General features: G+C 42.7%; 2 non-coding genes and 4 pseudogenes across 2 annotated transcripts; all 6 read left to right on the forward strand.

The window, feature by feature from the left end:
• The first annotated feature begins 816 nt into the window (after positions 1-816).
• LOC118940528 lies at positions 817-958 on the forward strand. Its single transcript, XR_005037124.1, has one exon. It is a non-coding gene; the product is annotated as a U4 spliceosomal RNA (small nuclear RNA).
• A 1130-nt stretch (positions 959-2088) lies between these two features.
• On the forward strand, positions 2089-2230 carry LOC118940547. Its single transcript, XR_005037142.1, has one exon. It is a non-coding gene; the product is annotated as a U4 spliceosomal RNA (small nuclear RNA).
• Positions 2231-3360: 1130 nt separating this feature from the next.
• Positions 3361-3483, forward strand: LOC118940559 (annotated as a pseudogene).
• Positions 3484-4418: 935 nt separating this feature from the next.
• On the forward strand, positions 4419-4541 carry LOC118940560 (annotated as a pseudogene).
• A 934-nt stretch (positions 4542-5475) lies between these two features.
• LOC118940556 lies at positions 5476-5608 on the forward strand (annotated as a pseudogene).
• A 924-nt stretch (positions 5609-6532) lies between these two features.
• LOC118940557 lies at positions 6533-6658 on the forward strand (annotated as a pseudogene).
• Positions 6659-21836: the final 15178 nt, after the last annotated feature.

Consider the following 21836-nt stretch of genomic DNA (forward strand, 5'->3'; position numbering starts at 1 on the left):
TTTACATGAAAACGTTTTGCGTTCGTCCCCCATTGCAGCTGAGCCAGTGGTGCTGATTACCCAAAGTGCTTTGCTCTCGATATTGGTTTTGTCCAGGAAAAAAGGGAACATCTATTGAACAAGTACCCCACCTTGCCATTAATTACATGTAATCGAGAATCCACCAGTGTTAGGTAGGGGGCGAACTGCTAGACATACCAATGTAACAAAAAATAATACAGTTTGCCGAGAAGCTGTGCGAGATACTGCAAGCAGTTTGAAAAGCAGATTTCTGATATTCTATCGCAGTGGCATTATCATAGCCTATGAGGTCCATCCGAGGAGTGGTTATTGTTGGGTGACAACTTAACCCAAAACTTTACATTGGAACGACATGAAATATAGTCAGAAGTAGTCTTGGGGAGAATAGGTTCAGCAACAGGTGGTATTGGTCCACAATTCCAGTTTTGCCCCCACACTGCCTCTAATTCTTGCAAGAAGTAAGGTACCCTTAGCCACGTTATACACTTCCACTAGAGGCAGCGGTGGCAAGGTTGAGTTGAAAAGGTTTTGGGTTTGCGACCCATTGCAGCTGAGCCAGTGGTGCAGATTACCCAAAATGCTTTGCTCTCGATATTGTTTTTTTTACTACTGGAAAAAGGTAACATCTATTGAATAAGTACCCCCACCTTGGCATGAATGACATGTCATCAAGAATCCACCAAAGTGGTAGGTAGGGGGCGAACTGCTAGACATTGCAATGTTAAAACACAATATTACCGTTAAAGGAGAAGCTGTGCAAAACACTGTAAACAGTTTGAGTAGCTGTAATATATCATTCTTTCGCAGAGGCGATATCATAGCCTATGAAGTCCATCTGAGGCGTGATTATTGCTGGTTGAAAACTTAACCCAATACCCCGCTTGGGATGACTTGAAATATAGTCAGCCTTGGCAATTTTTGATAGTCTCATGTGAGACTGCTATACATGTGAAAGAGAAGATAGTGACAAGACCAAACATGGGCTGCATCCGACTCATTTATTCTATAACCTTTTTGATGCTTCAGCTGACAGTTGAATATTATCTTGCAACTAGGTAGAAACAGAAAAAAGGTGTCAGTAGTATATGCTGTGTCAGAAGTAGGGTTCGGGAGAATGAACTCAGCAACAGCGGGTTTGGGCCCACAGTTTCAGTTTTGCCCCCACACTGCCTCGAATTGTTGCAAGTAGTATGTTACCCAAAGCCACTTGACCCACTTTGTCTTGCCTCCTCTAGAGGCAGCTATGGCAAGATTTACATGAAAACGTTTTGGGTTCGTCCCCCATTGCATCTGAGCCAGTGGTGCTGATTACCCAAAGTGCTTTGCTCTCGATATTGGTTTTGTCCAGGAAAAAAGGGAACATCTATTGAACAAGTACCCCACCTTGCCATTAATTACATGTAATCGAGAATCCACCAGTGTTAGGTAGGGGGCGAACTGCTAGACATACCAATGTAACAAAAAATAATACAGTTTGCCGAGAAGCTGTGCGAGATACTGCAAGCAGTTTGAATAGCAGATTTCTGATATTCTATCGCAGTGGCATTATCATAGCCTATGAGGTCCATCCGAGGAGTGGTTATTGTTGGGTGACAATTTAACCCAAAACTTTACATTGGAACGACATGAAATATAGTCAGAAGTAGTCTTGGGGAGAATAGGTTCAGCAACAGGTGGTATTGGTCCACAATTCCAGTTTTGCCCCCACACTGCCTCTAATTCTTGCAAGAAGTAAGGTACCCTTAGCCACGTTATACACTTCCACTAGAGGCAGCGGTGGCAAGGTTGAGTTGAAAAGGTTTTGGGTTTGCGACCCATTGCAGCTGAGCCAGTGGTGCAGATTACCCAAAATGCTTTGCTCTCGATATTGTTTTTTTTACTACTGGAAAAAGGTAACATCTATTGAATAAGTACCCCACCTTGCCATGAATGACATGTCATCAAGAATCCACCAAAGTGGTAGGTAGGGGGCGAACTGCTAGACATTGCAATGTTAAAACACAATATTACCGTTAAAGGAGAAGCTGTGCAAAACACTGTAAACAGTTTGAGTAGCTGTAATATATCGTTCTTTCGCAGAGGCGATATCATAGCCTATGAAGTCAATCTGAGGCGTGATTATTGCTGGTTGAAAACTTAACCCAATACCCCGCTTGGGATGACTTGAAATATAGTCAGCCTTGGCAATTTTTGATAGTCTTATGTGAGACTGCTATACATGTGAAAGAGAAGATAGTGACAAGACCAAACATGGGCTGCATCCAACTCATTTATTCTATAACCTTTTTGATGCTTCAGCTGACAGTTGAACATTATCTTGCAACTAGGTAGAAACAGAAAAAAGGTGTCAGTAGTATATGCTGTGTCAGAAGTAGGGTTCGGGAGAATGAACTCAGCAACAGCGGGTTTAGGCCCACAATTTCAGTTTTGCCCCCACACTGCCTCGAATTGTTGCAAGTAGTATGTTACCCAAAGCCACTTGACCCACTTTGTCTTGCCTCCTCTAGAGGCAGCTATGGCAAGATTTACATGAAAACGTTTTGGGTTCGTCCCCCATTGCAGCTGAGCCAGTGGTGCTGATTACTCAAAGTGCTTTGCTCTCGATATTGGTTTTGTCCAGGAAAAAAGGGAACATCTATTGAACAAGTACCCCACCTTGCCATTAATTACATGTAATCGAGAATCCACCAGTGTTAGGTAGGGGGCGAACTGCTAGACATACCAATGTAACAAAAAATAATACAGTTTGCCGAGAAGCTGTGCGAGATACTGCAAGCAGTTTGAATAGCAGATTTCTGATATTCTATCGCAGTGGCATTATCATAGCCTATGAGGTCCATCCGAGGAGTGGTTATTGTTGGGTGACAACTTAACCCAAAACTTTACATTGGAACGACATGAAATATAGTCAGAAGTAGTCTTGGGGAGAATAGGTTCAGCAACAGGTGGTATTGGTCCACAATTCCAGTTTTGCCCCCACACTGCCTCTAATTCTTGCAAGAAGTAAGGTACCCTTAGCCACGTTATACACTTCCACTAGAGGCAGCGGTGGCAAGGATGAGTTGAAAAGGTTTTGGGTTTGCGACCCATTGCAGCTGAGCCAGTGGTGCAGATTACCCAAAATGCTTTGCTCTCGATATTGTTTTTTTTACTACTGGAAAAAGGTAACATCTATTGAATAAGTACCCCACCTTGCCATGAATGACATGTCATCAAGAATCCACCAAAGTGGTAGGTAGGGGGCGAACTGCTAGACATTGCAATGTTAAAACACAATATTACCGTTAAAGGAGAAGCTGTGCAAAACACTGTAAACAGTTTGAGTAGCTGTAATATATCATTCTTTCGCAGAGGCGATATCATAGCCTATGAAGTCCATCTGAGGTGTGATTATTGCTGGTTGAAAACTTAACCCAATACCCCGCTTGGGATGACTTGAAATATTGTCAGCCTTGGCAGCGGGTTTGGGCCCACAATTTCAGCTTTGCCCCCACACTGCCTCGAATTGTTGCAAGTAGTATGTTACCCAAAGCCACTTGACCCACTTTGTCTTGCCTCCTCTAGAGGCAGCTATGGCAAGATTTACATGAAAACGTTTTGCGTTCGTCCCCCATTGCAGCTGAGCCAGTGGTGCTGATTACCCAAAGTGCTTTGCTCTCGATATTGGTTTTGTCCAGGAAAAAAGGGAACATCTATTGAACAAGTACCCCACCTTGCCATTAATTACATGTAATCGAGAATCCACCAGTGTTAGGTAGGGGGCGAACTGCTAGACATACCAATGTAACAAAAAATAATACAGTTTGCCGAGAAGCTGTGCGAGATACTGCAAGCAGTTTGAAAAGCAGATTTCTGATATTCTATCGCAGTGGCATTATCATAGCCTATGAGGTCCATCCGAGGAGTGGTTATTGTTGGGTGACAACTTAACCCAAAACTTTACATTGGAACGACATGAAATATAGTCAGAAGTAGTCTTGGGGAGAATAGGTTCAGCAACAGGTGGTATTGGTCCACAATTCCAGTTTTGCCCCCACACTGCCTCTAATTCTTGCAAGAAGTAAGGTACCCTTAGCCACGTTATACACTTCCACTAGAGGCAGCGGTGGCAAGGTTGAGTTGAAAAGGTTTTGGGTTTGCGACCCATTGCAGCTGAGCCAGTGGTGCAGATTACCCAAAATGCTTTGCTCTCGATATTGTTTTTTTTACTACTGGAAAAAGGTAACATCTATTGAATAAGTACCCCCACCTTGGCATGAATGACATGTCATCAAGAATCCACCAAAGTGGTAGGTAGGGGGCGAACTGCTAGACATTGCAATGTTAAAACACAATATTACCGTTAAAGGAGAAGCTGTGCAAAACACTGTAAACAGTTTGAGTAGCTGTAATATATCATTCTTTCGCAGAGGCGATATCATAGCCTATGAAGTCCATCTGAGGTGTGATTATTGCTGGTTGAAAACTTAACCCAATACCCCGCTTGGGATGACTTGAAATATTGTCAGCCTTGGCAGCGGGTTTGGGCCCACAATTTCAGCTTTGCCCCCACACTGCCTCGAATTGTTGCAAGTAGTATGTTACCCAAAGCCACTTGACCCACTTTGTCTTGCCTCCTCTAGAGGCAGCTATGGCAAGATTTACATGAAAACGTTTTGCGTTCGTCCCCCATTGCAGCTGAGCCAGTGGTGCTGATTACCCAAAGTGCTTTGCTCTCGATATTGGTTTTGTCCAGGAAAAAAGGGAACATCTATTGAACAAGTACCCCACCTTGCCATTAATTACATGTAATCGAGAATCCACCAGTGTTAGGTAGGGGGCGAACTGCTAGACATACCAATGTAACAAAAAATAATACAGTTTGCCGAGAAGCTGTGCGAGATACTGCAAGCAGTTTGAAAAGCAGATTTCTGATATTCTATCGCAGTGGCATTATCATAGCCTATGAGGTCCATCCGAGGAGTGGTTATTGTTGGGTGACAACTTAACCCAAAACTTTACATTGGAACGACATGAAATATAGTCAGAAGTAGTCTTGGGGAGAATAGGTTCAGCAACAGGTGGTATTGGTCCACAATTCCAGTTTTGCCCCCACACTGCCTCTAATTCTTGCAAGAAGTAAGGTACCCTTAGCCACGTTATACACTTCCACTAGAGGCAGCGGTGGCAAGGTTGAGTTGAAAAGGTTTTGGGTTTGCGACCCATTGCAGCTGAGCCAGTGGTGCAGATTACCCAAAATGCTTTGCTCTCGATATTGTTTTTTATACTACTGGAAAAAGGTAACATCTATTGAATAAGTACCCCACCTTGCCATGAATGACATGTCATCAAGAATCCACCAAAGTGGTAGGTAGGGGGCGAACTGCTAGACATTGCAATGTTAAAACACAATGTTACCGTTAAAGGAGAAGCTGTGCAAAACACTGTAAACAGTTTGAGTAGCTGTAATATATCATTCTTTCGCAGAGGCGATATCATAGCCTATGAAGTCCATCTGAGGCGTGATTATTGCTGGTTGAAAACTTAACCCAATACCCCGCTTGGGATGACTTGAAATATTGTCAGCCTTGGCAGCGGGTTTAGGCCCACAATTTCAGCTTTGCCCCCACACTGCCTCGAATTGTTGCAAGTAGTATGTTACCCAAAGCCACTTGACCCACTTTGTCTTGCCTCCTCTAGAGGCAGCTATGGCAAGATTTACATGAAAACGTTTTGCGTTCGTCCCCCATTGCAGCTGAGCCAGTGGTGCTGATTACCCAAAGTGCTTTGCTCTCGATATTGGTTTTGTCCAGGAAAAAAGGGAACATCTATTGAACAAGTACCCCACCTTGCCATTAATTACATGTAATCGAGAATCCACCAGTGTTAGGTAGGGGGCGAACTGCTAGACATACCAATGTAACAAAAAATAATACAGTTTGCCGAGAAGCTGTGCGAGATACTGCAAGCAGTTTGAATAGCAGATTTCTGATATTCTATCGCAGTGGCATTATCATAGCCTATGAGGTCCATCCGAGGAGTGGTTATTGTTGGGTGACAACTTAACCCAAAACTTTACATTGGAACGACATGAAATATAGTCAGAAGTAGTCTTGGGGAGAATAGGTTCAGCAACAGGTGGTATTGGTCCACAATTCCAGTTTTGCCCCCACACTGCCTCTAATTCTTGCAAGAAGTAAGGTACCCTTAGCCACGTTATACACTTCCACTAGAGGCAGCGGTGGCAAGGTTGAGTTGAAAAGGTTTTGGGTTTGCGACCCATTGCAGCTGAGCCAGTGGTGCAGATTACCCAAAATGCTTTGCTCTCGATATTGTTTTTTTTACTACTGGAAAAAGGTAACATCTATTGAATAAGTACCCCACCTTGCCATGAATGACATGTCATCAAGAATCCACCAAAGTGGTAGGTAGGGGGCGAACTGCTAGACATTGCAATGTTAAAACACAATATTACCGTTAAAGGAGAAGCTGTGCAAAACACTGTAAACAGTTTGAGTAGCTGTAATATATCATTCTTTCGCAGAGGCGATATCATAGCCTATGAAGTCCATCTGAGGCGTGATTATTGCTGGTTGAAAACTTAACCCAATACCCCGCTTGGGATGACTTGAAAGCGGGTTTGCAGATTACCCAAAATGCTTTGCTCTCGATATTGTTTTTTTTACTACTGGAAAAAGGTAACATCTATCGAATAAGTACCCCACCTTGCCATGAATGACATGTCATCAAGAATCCACCAAAGTGGTAGGTAGGGGGCGAACTGCTAGACATTGCAATGTTAAAACACAATATTATCATTAAAGGAGAAGCTGTGCAAGACACTGTAAACAGTTTGAGTAGCTGTAATATGCCATTCTTTCTCCATCTGAGGTGTGATTATTGCTGGTTGAAAACTTGACCCACTTGAAATTTAGTCAGCCTTGGCAATTTTTGATAGTCTCATGTGAGACTGTTATACATGTGAAAGAGAAGATAGACAAGACCAAACATGGGCTGCATCCAACTCATTTATTCTATAACCTTTTTGATGTTTCAGCTGACAGTTCAACATTATCTTGTAACTAGGTAGGAACAGAAAAAAGGTGTCAGTAGTATATGCTGTGTCAGAAGTAGGGTTCGGGAGATTGAACTCAGCAACAGCGGGTTTGGGCCCACAATTTCAGCTTTGCCCCCACACTGCCTCGAATTGTTGCAAGTAGTACGTTACCCAAAGCCACTTTGCCTTGCCTCCTCTAGAGGCAGCTATGTCAAGATTTACATGAAAAGGTTTTGGGTTCGACCCCCTTTGCAGCTGAGCCAGTGGTGCTGAATACCCAAAGTGCTTTGTTCTAGATATATATATAGGAAGTCAGTCGGGTTCTCAACTTACTGTTACTTGGGATAATAGAATACACAATGTGCAATTTCAAAATTAGGTTTTTCCTCTTGTTATGTCAGTCACTGACAGTCACTCAATTAACCCACGTCAGCTAACATTTTATAAATTGCCAGATAAATTCATCTAGCCGGCTATCTAAACATTGTGGTAATCATGGCCAAATTACTGACCGGTATGTAAGGCATGTGCCCTGGGGCCCTGACATCTAGGGGACCCCCATTGATTTTGTTATTCACTCTCAATCAGATATCACATGAACGTGGCATTAGTCATGGGAAAATGTGTAGAATTGCAGGAAATTAGCTTTAAAACTGAAAAGTGTTCAGGCTATCTCTTTGCAAAATGTGTAGAACTGCAGGTAAATTAACTTTAAAATGGCAAATTATTCTCTCAATCCCATGGTTGATTACAAACAGCTGGTGGCTCTAAGTCCTACCCAATCATAGAGCCCCAGTAGTTATTGTCAAGGCAGGGTGTGGCTGTGTACACTATATAACAGGGGGCAGGGGATCAATGGTAGAGCAGAACATAAAGTATATACTGTATCTTATGCCATTTGAATCAGGATCAGAATATATAGAGATTTTAGAACATTATTATATCTTAACTAAAATCATTTGTGAAACTAGAATTGAGCAGATACATATATAGCATGCAGATACAATTTATAAACTTGATTTCCACTGTAAAAAGCATGTCAATCATTATTTGAATATGTTGGTAACCTGTTGACTAAAAGTGATAATGACCTCGAAGTCGATGTTTGGAAGATATATTGGCCCGGTTTCCTGGCCCTCGACAAACAACACCCGTGCCAATATATCCTCCAAACACCGGCTTCTCTGGCATTATCACTTAAATAGAGCACAGTAATGCATGTTTTCCTACATAAGGGACGCCGATGGCATTACCCGTATGGTTGATGAGGAGCTCCATATTGTAAATGCACGGTCCATTACTAGACGTCCATAAGTGTTTTTAAAATAGGCCGATGGACTCAGGTCGCGCCCCAGGGCCGGATCTTCCGGGAAGTCATCAAATAAAGTCTCTTGGACATTTGGTTTCCGTTTTATAAAATGTTCAATTTTTGGTCATGTTTCCACTGTTCCGGAAAATTTCACCAGAAGGCGACTGGCTGCTTCTTACAAAACATCACCAAAGTTACATGGCCATTTCTCCTAAACGTATAAGACTTCGAAGACGAAACTCAGTGAGCACAGGTTTGGCCAAATGGGCTTTTAGCCCAGAAACAAGATGGAGTCGAGACCTCAACGCTTTTTGAGTTAAGGCCCATTTTCTGGGAGTAAAGGTCAAAAACTATAATAGAGCGCTAATTTGACCTCTTCACGTCAAAGTACATGAACCTACGGCGTAAGGAAAAAAAGAACCAGCCATTTATCTATCGCAATTTACGAGAAATAATTCTGTCCGTTCAGTGATGGTTAAAGTAATTTGTTTTTTTCTCTTCAAAAAAGTTATAGATCCAGTTTGCAGCATGTTCAAACAAATCCGTTAACCTATCTGGGACTGGGGGTCCGCTAGCAGAACCCCGTACAGCAAGCGGAACCCCTCACCAACAGCCAATGAAATTGCAATGCGCCAAATAGAAATCAACAGAAATTGAAGTATTAGGCACCATTTTAAAGATACAATTCTCGTTAATCCAGCCACAGTGTCTGATTTAAAAAATGCTTTAGAACAGTCTCCACAAATGATTATCTTAGGTCACCACCAACTCACAGAAAAACCCAACCATTTTTCCAGCCAAAGAGAGGAGTCACAAAAAGCACAAATAGAGATAAAATGAATCAGTAACCTTTGATGATCTTCATCAGATGACACTCATAGGACTTCATGTTACACAATACATGTATGTTTTGTTTGGTAAAGTTCATATTTATATCCAAAAATCTTATTTTACATTGCCGTGTTATGTTCAGTAGTTCCAAAACATACAGTGATATTGCAGAGAGCCACATGAATTCACAGAAATACTCATTATAAATGTTGATGAAAATGCAAGTGTTATGCATGGAACTTTAGATACCCTTCCCCTTAATCCAACCGCTGTGTCAGAATTAAAAAAAACTTGACGGAAAAAGCATAATCTGAGTACGGTACTCAGAGCTAAACCAGCCAAAAGAAATATCCGCCATGTTGCGCAGTCAACATTCGTCATAAATAGCATTATAAATATTAACTTACTTTTCATGATCTTCATCAGAATGCACTCCCATGAATCGCAGTTCCACAATAAATGTTTGTTTTGTTCGACAATGTCCATCATTTATGTCCATTTATGTCCAAATAGCTTCTTTTGTTAGGGCTTTTGGTAAACAAATCCAAAAGCACGTTCGGGTCCAGTCGGACAAAAAGTTCAAAATGTTATATTACAGGTCGAGGGAACTTGTCAAACTAAGTATGGAATCAATCATTAGGATGTTTTTATCAAAAATGTTCAATAATGTTCCAACCGGAGAATTCCATTGTCTGTAGAAAAGCAATGGAATGAGAGTTACCTCTCATGTGAAATGCGCATGACTGAGAACGAGGCTGCTGGCAGACCCCTTAATCAAACAGCTCCCATCTCGCCCCCCTTCACATGAGAAGCCTGAAACAATGTTCTAAGGATGGTTGACATCTAGTGGAAGCTTTAGGAAGTGCAACATAAACCATATCCCACTGTGAATTCGATAGGGGCTGAGTTCAAAAACCACAAACCTCAGATTTCCCACTTCCTGTTTGGATTTTTTCTCAGATTTTTGCCTGCCATATGAGTTCTGTTATACTCACAGACATCATTCAAACAGTTTTAGAAACTTCAGAGTGTTTTCTATCCAATACTAATAATATGCATATATTAGCATCTGGGACTGAGTAGGAGCCAGTTTACTCTGGGCACGCTATTCATCCAAAAGTGAAAATGCTGCCCCCTATCCCAAATGAGTTTTAAGGTGAGTTTCGGAGCTTTACGTGATTTCTGTGATTTTCTGTAATCACAGTCAATGGGGAGTGACAGTGTGAGGCTCACAGACAGACAGAGCTTGCAATAGTTACCTGTGTTCGAACTATCAAAGAACCGTCAGACCTAGAGCTTTGAAACCCTATATACATGTTCTAGAGCATAAGTTGGTTGTGCACGGTGAGTTATATGGCTCTAGAAGGTTCTCAGGCAGAGAAACAGCCTCGTCCATTTGCAACTACTTCAATTAATTTTGATCATTGCGAAAATGACGACATTTAGAAAAGTCCCAGAATCTCCAGACTGGGTGCATTGAAACCGCACATAATGTCAGAACTGGACCCGCAGCTAGAACGTAACTACGTGTTTTAAGTTTTTATTATGGTTTAAACGGAAGCCGCTGTTAATTTTTGGCCTGCTCTGAAATATGTGATAGTTGGCTTCTAAACAAGTTGGACAAAGTGGGTTTGGTGTCAGTATGTATCAGTTTGGTGTTAGAATGATATCTTATTGACTGATGGATGCTGACTTGATGGCTGACTTTTGTCCGTTTGCAATAAGTTTACTAATGTTACGGCTAGACGTTCCGCTAGCGGTACCCCTCGACAACATTCGGCGAAATGGCAGAGCGCCAAATTCTAATTACATTACTATAAATATTAAACTTTCATGAAATCACACATGCAATACACCAAATTAAAGCTACACTTGTTGTTAATCCAGCCAACGTGTCAGATTTCAAAAAGGCTTTATGGCGAAAGCAAACCATGTGATTATCTGAGGACAGCACACCACAAAACAAACACATGACATCCATATTTCAACCCGCCAGGCGAGACTCAAAACACAGAAATAACGATATAATTCATGCCTTTTCCTTACCTTACCTCTTCTTTTGTTGGCACTCCAATATTTCCCATAAACATCACAAATGGTCCTTTTGTTCAATAAATTCCGTCGTTATATTTCCAAAATGTCCATTTATTTGGTGCGTTTGATCCAGAAAAACACGGTTCCAACTCGCGCAACATGACTTCAAAATATCTCATGAGTTACCTTTAAACTTGTTCTAAACATTTCAAACAACTTTCCTAATAAACCTTTAGGTATTTTCTAAAGTATATAATCAATTAAATTTAAGACGGGATAAACTGCGTTCAATAGCGGATAAAAACAAAGCGGAACGAGCTTTCAGGTCACGCGCCTCTAACAAACAGTATACTTCACTCGACCCTCGTTCTGAACTGCCCTACTCCTTAATTTCTCAAAGGAAAAACATCAACCATCTAAACACTGTTGACATCAAATGGAAGCAATAGGAACTGCAAGCAAGTGCCACAGAAATCTATATCCCCATAGAAAACTCATTGAAAAGAGAGTGACCTTTTCTTTCCTGGATGGACTTTTCTCAGGTTCCCGCCTGCCATATCAGTTCTGTTATACTCACAGACATGATTCAAACAGTTTTAGAAACTTTAGAGTATTTTCAATTATATGCATATCCTAGCTTCTTGGCCTGAGTAGCAGGCAGTTTACTTTGGGCACGCTTTTCATCCGGACGTGAAAATACTGCCCCCTCTCCCAAAGAGGTTTTAAACAGTGATTAACCATCACCAAATTGACAGGCTGAAATCAACACCAACGAGCGACGGAGAGGAACCACTATCACTGACCGGCCATCCCGAGTTCAACGGGCTAGTCAATTGGGCATTTTGGCAGTATATTAGAGCATGTCAAATTTGTGATGGTAAATGCCCATTGTAAGATATTGCAAATGGACAGCCGTGAACCTGGTTACCTGAACGAGTTACAAATAGCAAATTTTTTAAATGTTTTTTAATGCCTTTAGTGGGGTGCAAGGGGTCCATGGCCGGTTAGGGAGTACCCTCCATCCGTGCCCAACCCCTGGTTATTTTAGACGTTTTCCACTTCTCTCTCATAGGACATTCTTACTTCCTATGACTTCCTATGATCAAACATGACAAATAGACCTAATAGGTTGATTCAGGGCTTAACATAGTGATATAAATCATTTGGTCAGTATAAATGCCATTTGGACATTTCTTATGCCAATTGGACATGGTTCACTGACTTTTGTGTCCGGAAGCTGACTTCCTATGATCACATATGGCAAATGGACATAATATCCTGATTTGGTACTTTCAATACATATGTATGGCATTTATAAATTTCTTATGCCATTTGGCGATGGTTTACTGACTTTTGACTTCCTATGATCATATATTGCAAATGGACAAAATATAGGCCTTATGGACAAACTCAACAAAATAAGACAAAGGTATGTTCATATGGATATTATATATGTATAATTGACCCCAAAAAATCGAAAATAATTCAAAAAACGGTCCAGAAAGCACTTTTTAGAGGGGATTGTATTTTTGAAAACGTTTTTTAATTTTCTAAATTTGACCCTTGGGTCTTGACTTTGTGACCATTTGCAATTTGAAAATCTACGGAGGAGCGCGCTCACCATCTTTGGGATTTTTGTTGTGTGACACTTGGCATTTGCCATATGCCAATTGCCATATGATTTCGAAGAACTGCCATCCATTTGAGTGGTATTTGTGATTGTGTATATGTTTCAATGCCAATATGTTGCCATTCATTTTTGTCCATTTCATGGGGTTTTTCCTTTACTATAATGTAGGACCAGGTGCCCATTGGTCAGTCAGTAAAGCCTCACTACTGGCTGTAACCCTAACTCCAGCCCCAACCTGTAAAAAAAAATCCCATTGTTGTTTTTGGTAACCGACTGTAAGTTACCAGAGTGACATCAGGGGATTGTAACATACTCTGTTTTACGGAAACATGGCTCTCTCGGATATGTTGTCGGAGTCGATCCAGGCACCTGGATTCTTTATGCTTCGCCCGACAGAAATAAACATCTATCTGGGTAAAAGAAGGGCAGGGGTGTATGCTGCATGATTAACGACTCATGGTGTAATCGTAACAACATACAGGAACTCGAGTCCTTTTATTCACTTGACCTAGAATTTCTCATAATCAAATGCAGACCATATTATCTCCCAAGAGAATTGTCGTTGGTTATTGTCACAGCCATGTATATCCCCCCTCAAGCCGAAACCAAGACGGCCCTCAAGGAACTTTACTGGACTCTATGCAAGCTGGAAACCATATATCCTGAGGCTGCTTTTATTGTATCTAGGGATGTTAACAAAGCAAATTTGAGAACAAGGCTCCCTAAAACTCTAAATTCTAATATTGATTGTAGCACTCGTGCGGGCATTACACTGGATCACTGCTCCTCTAACTTCCACGATGCATTTAAGGCCCTCCCCCGCCCTCCCTTTGGTAAATCTGACCACGACTCCATTTTGCTCCTCCTGTCCTATAGGCAGAAACTCAAACAGGATGTACCCGCAACAAGAACTATTCAATGCTGGTCGGACCAATCGGAATCCTCACTTTTTGTTTTGATCACACGGACTGGGATATGTTCCGGGTAGCGTCAGAGAATAATATAGATTAATACAGTGAGTGAATTTATAACGGTGCGTTGGAGATGTAAGTACCCACTGTGACTATTAAAAACTTCTTCAGGCTAGGCGTCCCGCTAGCTGGACGACTTCCTGTGAAACTGGAGGGCGCGCAATTCAAATAAATAATATACAAATTATGGATATTAAACATTTAGGGTACATACAAGTGTCTTATATCAGTTGAAAGTTTATATTCTTGTTAATCTAACTGCACTGTCTGATTTACAGTAGGCTTTACAGTGAAAGCACGCAATATGATTGTTTGAGGACGGCGCCCCACATCAAAATATTTTTCCACTGGCACAGGTTTCATAAAATCACAAATATTCACATATTTATTGAAAATCTTCCTCTGATTTGTCATCCAAAGGGTCCAAGCTATAACATGTAGTGTTGTTTTGTAAGATAAAATCCTTCTTTATACCCCGAAAAGTCTGTTTAGTTGGCACCATCGATTTGAGTAATCCACTCGTTCAACATGCCAAGATATGAATCCGAAAATCTACCCCTAAACTTTGGTTCAACAAGTCGAAATATGTTTCTATCCAAACCTCAGATGCCCTAAAATGTAATCAAACTATAATATTTCATACGGAAAGAAGTATGTTCAATAGGAAACCAATATTAGCAGGTGTGCATTGTCTTCATGGCTTGCGCAATCACGGATTTCCAAGACTGTGTCCCTGTAGTAAAACTCATTATTCTTACTCATTTTGGAAGAAACAAGCCTGAAACATTGAACATTGAGTGCTGACACCCAGTGGAAGCCATAGGAATTGCATACTGCATGCTAGATTTGATTATTTCCCTATACGCTCCACTGTAAGAGCATGGGCTCTCAAAAATAATAATTTCCGGTTGATTTTTCTTTGGATTTTCTCCTACCATATCTACTGTGTTATAGCCTCCTACATTATTTGAACATTTCTACAGACGTCAAAGTATCTTCTTTCCAATGGTACCAATTATATGCATATCCTGGCTTCAGGGCCTGAGCAACAGGCAGTTTACTTTGGGCATGCCAGTAAGGCGGAAATAGAGCTAAAAGGACCCTAGCCTGAAGAAGTTTTTGAACACCTTTACATGTCTTACTCATGTCGACGAGGGAGAGTCCGCAGTCCTTGGTAGTGGGCCGCGTCGGTGGCACTGTATTATCCTCAAAGTGGGCAAAGAAGGTGTTTACTTTGTCTGGAAGCAAGACATCGGTGTCCGTGATGTGGCTGATTTTTTTGTAGTCCATGATTGCCTGTTTACCCTGCCACATATGTCTCATGTCTGAGCTGTTGAATTGAAACTCTACTTTGTCCCTATACGAACATTTTGCTTGTTTGATTGCCTTGCGGAAGGAATAACTACACCGTTTGTATTCGGCCATATTCCCAGTCATCTTTCCATTGTTAAATGCGGTGGTTCCCGCTTTCAGTTTTGCGCGAATTCCACCATCTATTCACGGTTTCTGGGTAGCAAGGCTGCTAACCCAGACGGCATCCCTGACCGCGTCCTCGGCGCATGCGCAGACCAGCTGGCTGGTGGGTTTATGGACATATTCAATCTCTCCCTATCCCAGTCTGCTGTCCCCACATGCTTCAAGATGGCCACCGCTGTTCATTTACCCAAGAAGGCCAAGGTACCTGAAGCAATTGACTATCGTCCCATAGCACTCACTGCTGTCATCATGAAGTGCTTTGAGAGACTAGTCGAGAATCATACCACCTCCACCTTACCTGCCACCCTAGACCAACCCCATTTGCATACCGCCCCAATAGGTCCACAGACGATGCAATCGCCATCACACTGCACACTGCCCTATCCTATCTGGACAAGAGGAATACCTATATAAGAATGCTGTTCATTGACTACAGCTCAGCATTCAACACCATAGTACCCCCCAAGCTCATCAGGCCTTTGGTCTCACCCCCACCCTGTGCAATTGGGTCCAGGACTTCCTGATGGGCCTCCCCCAGGTGGTGAAGGTAGAAACCACATCTACACTTTGCTGATCCTCAACACTGGGGCCCCACAAGGGTGCGTGCTCAGACTCCTCCTGTACACCCTGTTCACCCATGAGTGTGTGGCCATGCACTCCTCCAACTCAATCATCATGTTTGCAGATGACACAACAGTAGTAGGCTTGATCACCAACAATGACGAGACAGCCTATAGGGAGGAGGTGAGGGCACTCGGAGTGTGGTGTCAGGAAAACAACCTCTCACTCAACATCAACAAAACAAATTAGATGATTGTGGAATTCAGGAAACAGTAGAGGGAGCACCCCCCTATCCACATTGACGGAACAGTAGTGGAGAAGATGGAAAGTTTTAAGTTCCTCGGCGTACACATCACGGACAAACTGAAATGGTCCACCCACACAGACAGACAGTGTGGTGAAGAAGGCTCAATAGCGTCTCTTCAACCTCAGGAGGCTGAAGAAATTTGGCTTGTCACCTAAAAAACCTCACCAACTTTTACATATGCACAATTGAGAGCATCCTGTCGGGCCTGATACGGCAACTGCACCGGCCACAACTGCAGAGCTCTCCGGAGAGTGGTGCGGTCTGCACAACGCATCACCGGGGGCAAATGACCTGCCCTCCAGGACACCTACATCACCCATTGTCACAGGAAGGCCAAAAAGATCTTCAAGGACAACAACAACCCGAGCCACTACCTGTTCACCCCGCTACCATCCAGAACGTGAGGTTGGTACAGGTGCATTAAAGCTGGGTCCGAGAGACTGAAAAATAGTTTCTATCTCAAGGCCATCAGACTGTTAAACAGCAGTCACCAATACAGAGAGGATGCTGCCTACATACAGACTTGAAATTATTGGCCACTTTAATAAATAAATCACCAGTCACTTTAATAATGCCACTTTAATAATGTTTACATATCTTGCATTACTCATCCCATATGTATATACTGTAGTTTTATACCATCTGTTGAATCTTGCCTATGCCGCTCGGTCATCGCTCATCCATATATTTATGTCTCTATATTCATATTCCATCCCTTTACTTAGATTGTGTGTATTAGGTTGTTGTTGTGGCATTGTTAGATTACTTGTTAGATATTACTGCACTGTCAGAACTAGAAGCACAAGCATTTTGCTACACTCACAATAACATCTGCTAACCATGTGTATATGACCAATAAAACTTGATTTAATTTGATTTTGTCTCATACCCCGGTCCTGTGGGAAAAAATTGTGTTTTTTGCCAATTTTTACTACACACTTGTTGTTTGTGGAAATGGATTTTAAAATGTTGTATGTTTTCCCCCAACAGCACTTTTATTGGGGTCAAATTTGTCTCCACCTTTGTTCATTGGGGTGGTTCAAAATATAGGGGAATATGCCAGAGCTGAGGATGATGTTAAAGAGTTTAAGTATAACCAATTGGAATTTGTGGTCTGTATATTTTATCATTTTATTTAGGATACCATCAACCCCACTGGCCTTTTTGGCTTGGAGGGTTTGTATTGTGTCATTTTTGTTCTTTCAATGTAATAGGAGAATCCAGTGTATTTGATCATGTATATGTTTTTGCTGTTTGTTCTTTGTTATAAAACCAAAAAGATGGAGAAGTGGTTTATCCACACATCTCCATTTTGGATAGATAACTCTTTGTGTTGTTGTTTGTTTAGAGTTTCCCAATTTTCCCAGAAGTGGTTAGATTCTATGGATCTCTCTCTCTCTCATATGATTTGGTCTAGTTGTGTTGCTGTCCTTGGGCTCTGTGGGGTCTGTTTGTGAACAGAGCTCATTTCTCTGTAGGTGATGGCTTTCTATTGAAAGATTTGGGAATCGCTTCCTATAAGGTGGTTGTAGAATTTAACGGCTATTTTCTGGATTTTGATAATTAGCAGGCATCGGCCCAATTCTGCTCTGCATGCATTATTTGGTGTTTTACGTCTCTCTCTCTCAGTCAGTCAGTAGACCATTGTTTCCCTTTCTCCCTAACAGAGGCAGCTCTCAGGCCCGGCCCTTCCCTCCATCCATCTCTGTCATAAATCTTTCAGATGAAGAGAAAGGGAGCTGCTGAATACAGATTTGTCAGCAATTCATCTAACTTCCATTATCAGGCTCTGGATATTGTGTTCTCCTAAACAGGAAACAATGAGCCACTCAAACACCTAGCCCCGAGGTTGTGTGTGTATGTGTGTGGGATGGGGGGAGGAACACAACATCCTGATCTGACACATACCTCCATTCTTCTCTTGTTCATTCTCCAAACCTTGCTTTTATGATCAGGTCAGTCATCTTATCTGGCTCTTTCAGGAAACCCCATCAACGCTGGTCTTTCTCTTAGAACCCATAGAGGGTCAACAGGAAGAGGAAACAGGGATCAGCTCAGTTGCATTTTAATTCAGCCAATTCCTAAATCCGTTATTGCTAATATATGGCACTACTCAAAATTCCATTGGAATGTAAATTCATTTTCAGAATTTAAATGGAACTGAGGACGACAAACAGGGAGGTGAATCGAGCCGTGACTATAATGTTTTGCGCCGTGACTAGACTGTATTAGCAGTGGAGAGGCAGGCTGCTGGACTGTCATGTTCTCTGCTGGAGGGTTGTGGGATACCGTCATACACTCTGGCCAGCTAATTGTTGATCTGTACTTGAGGAAGGAAAGGACACAAGTGTGTATGTTCATGTGTGTGCGTGTGTGTGTGTGTGCACGTTCCCTGATGAGTAAGTGTAAGAGTGCTGACAGCGTTTCTGAGAGACAATGCCCAGCTCAACAAACACTTTTCCTGTTCTGTGTTCCGAAGCTTTCCTGTCTCTGTTTTGGTTGCTTTCTCTCTCTGTCAGTGAAATTCAGCATCCGAGTCAGTTGAAAGGATTGAGATCTTACACACACTTTACTTTGGTTCTTTATCTTTCTGTCCCTCATATTGACACAAAGAGATGCATGCACGAGAAAACGCATGCACGCACGCACACACACATACATAATCTTGCTGACTCTAATCAGAGTATAGAGAGCCTGTGGTTCTTCAACCCATAGTGGGACATATCCTTGAATTACTACTTCAGATTATTCCCCATCCCCCTCTACCCATCCTCTCCTCGGGTCCCCCTATTAGCTCTCCTACTGCACCACGGGGGCTAAATTTAACCCCTCTACCTCCAGTGGATCTAGGATAGTGTCCCAGGCAGTGCTCAGCTGCCACGGCCAGAATTAGAGTAACAAACAGCTGAGCCTCTCGAAGGTATGGTCATGTGACATATCCCATCCACAGGGGGATAGGGACCAGGGTAGGGTTACTGCACTGAATACATGCCCTGAATCACAAGCAGCACACGTGTGCATGTCATGTGTGTTTGAGTCCATATGTGCTATTTGAGTGTGTTTGTGAGCACGAGAGGCAGCCACTGGCACCATGTTCTCCATCCTGTGACCTGGTTTGAAAACTTGCTGACGAAAGCATTTTTTTCATCAATCATTACTCGTAATGGCCTTTGTCCTAGTGACCTGGTTTATGATACACACAATTGTGTGTGGATATCTCAATTAATGGCATGAGAGATACAGTGACACACTGTTGCCTCATGTCATGAGAGACAATATCTGGAGGGCTTTTATGTTACCAAAAGCATTATTGATAAGGAGTTTACATTGTATCTTATGAGTAAAAAAACTGCTTTCACCAGCATATTTGTGATTGTTTAGATCCATTTTTTCTGGTCTGCAGAACAACAACAACAGGGAGACTGTTTTTCAATGTCTGTCAGCAGAGTAGGTAAAGGAGAAAGCGCTGAGCTGTGCACTAGCAATTACTTCTCTGGGTGACCTGATACTTAGTCTTCAAATCAAATAAAATTGTATTAGTCACATGTGCCGAATACAGCAGGTGTAGACCTTACAGGGAATTGCTTACTTCCAAGCACCAAACCAACAGTGCAGTTTAAAAAAGATACGGATAAGAATAAGAGACAAAAGTAACAAATAATTAAAGAGCAGCAGTAAAATAGAACAAAATAGTGCCAGTACAGAGTCAATGTACCGGTTAGTGGAGGTAATATGTATATGTAGGTAGAGTTATTAAAGTGACTATGCATAGATGCATAGATGACAACAGAGAGTGGCAGTGGTGTGTAGGGGGTGGGGGGCAATGCAAATAGTCCGGACAGCCATTTGACTAGATGTTTAGCAGTCTTATGGCTTGGGGGTAGAAGCTGTTTATAAGCCTTTTGGACCTAGACTTGGCACTCCAGTACCGCTTGCCGTGCGGTAGCAGAGAGTCTATGACAGTCTATGACTAGGGTGGCTGGAGTCTTTGACCATTTCTAGGTCCTTCCTCTGACACCGCCTGGTATAGAGGTCCTGGATGGCAGGAAGCTTGGCCCCAGTCATGTACTGGGCCGTTCGCACTACCCTCTGTAGTGCCTTGCGGTCGGAGGCCGAGCTGTTACCATATCAGGCAGTGATGGAGCCAGTCAGGATGCTCTCGATGGTGTAGCTGTAGAATCTTTTGAGGATCTGATGACCCATGCCAAATATTATCAGTCTCCTGAGGGTGATAGGTTTTATCGTGCCCGCTTCACGGCTGTCTTGGATCATTCTAGTTTGTTGGTTATGTGGACACCAAGGAACTTGAAGCTCTCAACCTGCTCCACTGCAGCCCTGTCGATGAGAATGGGGGAGTGCTCTGTCCTCTTTTTCCTGTAGTCCACAATCATCTCCTTTCTTGATCACGTTGAGGGAGAGGTTGTTGTCCTGGCACCACACAGCCAGGTCTCCGATCTCCTCCCTATAGGCTGTCTCGTTGTTGTCAGTGATCATTTGCAAATTTAACGATAGCGTTGGAGTCGTGCCTGGCCGTGCAGTCAGGAGTGAACAGGGAGTACAGGAGGGGACTGAGCACACACCCCTGAGGGGCCCCCGTGTTGAGGATCAGCGTGGCGGGTGTGTTGTTACGTAGCCTTACCACCTGAGGGCAGCCCATCAGGAAGTCCAGGATCCAGTGGCAGAGGGAGGTATTTAGTCTCAGGGTCCTTAGCTAATTGATGAGCTTTGAGGGCACAATGGTGTTGAATGCTGAGCTGTAGTTAATGAATAGCATTCTCTTACAGATGTGTTCCTTTTGTCCAGGTGGGAAAGGGCAGTGTGGGGTGCAATAGAGATTGCATCATCTGTGGGTCTGTTGGGCGAATGCAAATTGGAGTGGGTCTAGGGTTTCTGGGATGATGGTGTTGATGTGAGCCAAGACCAGCCTTTCAAAACACTTTATGGCTACAGATGTGAGTGCTACAAGTCGGTAGTCATTTAGGCAGGTTATCTATGTGTTCTTGGGTACAGGCACTATGGTGGTCTGCTTAAAACATGTTGGTATTACAGACTCTTACAGGGAGAGGTTGAAAATGTAAGTGAAGAAACTTGCTAGTTGGTCAGCGCATGCTCACAGTACATGTCCTGGTAATCCGTCTGGCCCTGCGGTCTTGTGAATGTTGACCTGTCTAAAGGTCTTACATCGGCTGCGGAGAGCGTGATCACACAGTCTTCCGGTACAGCTTGTTCTCTCATGCATGTTTCAGTGTCATATGCCTCAAAGCGAGCATATACATCGTTTAGCTCATCTGGTAGGCTTGTGTCACTGTGCAGCTCTCGGCTGTGCTTCCCTTTGTAGTCTGTAATGGTTTGCAAGCCCTGGCACATCCAACGAGCTTCAGAGCCGTTGTAGTACGACTCTATCTTTATCCTGTGTTGACGCATTGCTTGTTTGTTGGAGGGCATAGTGGGATTTATTATAAGCTTCCGGGTTAGAGATCCGCTCCTTGAAAGAGGCAGCTCTACCCTTTGGCTCTGTGTGGATGTTACCTGTAATCCATGGCTTCTGGTTGGGCTATGTACATACGGTCACTGTGGGGAAGATGTCATCAATGCACTCATTGATGAAGCCAATGACAGATGCGGTGTACTCCTCAATGCCATTGGAAGAATCCCAGAAC

The sequence above is a fragment of the Oncorhynchus mykiss genome, chromosome 17, assembly GCF_013265735.2.
Source record: "Oncorhynchus mykiss isolate Arlee chromosome 17, USDA_OmykA_1.1, whole genome shotgun sequence".
Taxonomy (NCBI): Eukaryota; Metazoa; Chordata; class Actinopteri; order Salmoniformes; family Salmonidae; genus Oncorhynchus; species Oncorhynchus mykiss.